Source organism: Carlito syrichta, unplaced genomic scaffold (assembly GCF_000164805.1).
Source record: "Carlito syrichta isolate Samal-C Ts95f unplaced genomic scaffold, Tarsius_syrichta-2.0.1 Scaffold66924, whole genome shotgun sequence".
Lineage (NCBI taxonomy): Eukaryota > Metazoa > Chordata > Mammalia > Primates > Tarsiidae > Carlito > Carlito syrichta.
Genome location: NW_007011020.1, coordinates 20,899 through 21,645, shown reverse-complemented (window position 1 = coordinate 21,645; position 747 = coordinate 20,899).

Sequence of the window (747 nt, the reverse complement as noted above, 5' to 3'; positions counted from 1 at the left end):
TTTAGTGGAAAGGCTGGAATAAAAGGTGAAAGTTAAAGACATATATCTAGAACAAATAGAAGCAATGTCTGTGATCTTCACAGACTGCCCTGTGAAGGCTCAGAGTGAGGTAAGAGTGGAAAAAGTTGATTTCTCTTCAATCTGTCACTGACGGTTGAACAGGAAATTCTCATTCATGGGCTATTTTGAAATAAGTTTTTCTCATTACACACCTCCAAACTACAGGAGATTTGAGCACTTATTAAGTGGACTAAATAGACTTTGAACATGTGTCATTAACTTGTTCATTTTCATGTGCCTCTGAGAAACTGTTTATATATTCTACAAGCCATGGAGTGTAGAGAGTTACTACATATATAAACTTTTTTCGATTTCAATCACAAATATTGCCAACTTAAGACTTGTTAAGAGTGTCTCAGCTGTTCACAAACCAATTTTAAATGAGAATGCTAAATTTTAAACATTGCAAACGTCTTTCCTTCATATCCTTATTATGTCACTCTATTGTGATAGAATAAATTATAAAACTTATGATAACATTATCAAGTATTTACTGATATTAGTTACTAATTATTATGAGAAATTGCTACAGTTCCAACTTACTGTAGCTGGCACAGAGACCATCTCTGACAAAGATATATTCTTGACTTCTCTGCATTAGTTCTTTAATTTTTGCATTTGATTTACTTATTTTTATTTATTTATTTTTTTTGAGTTGGAGTCTCACTCGGTCGCCCAGACTGGAGT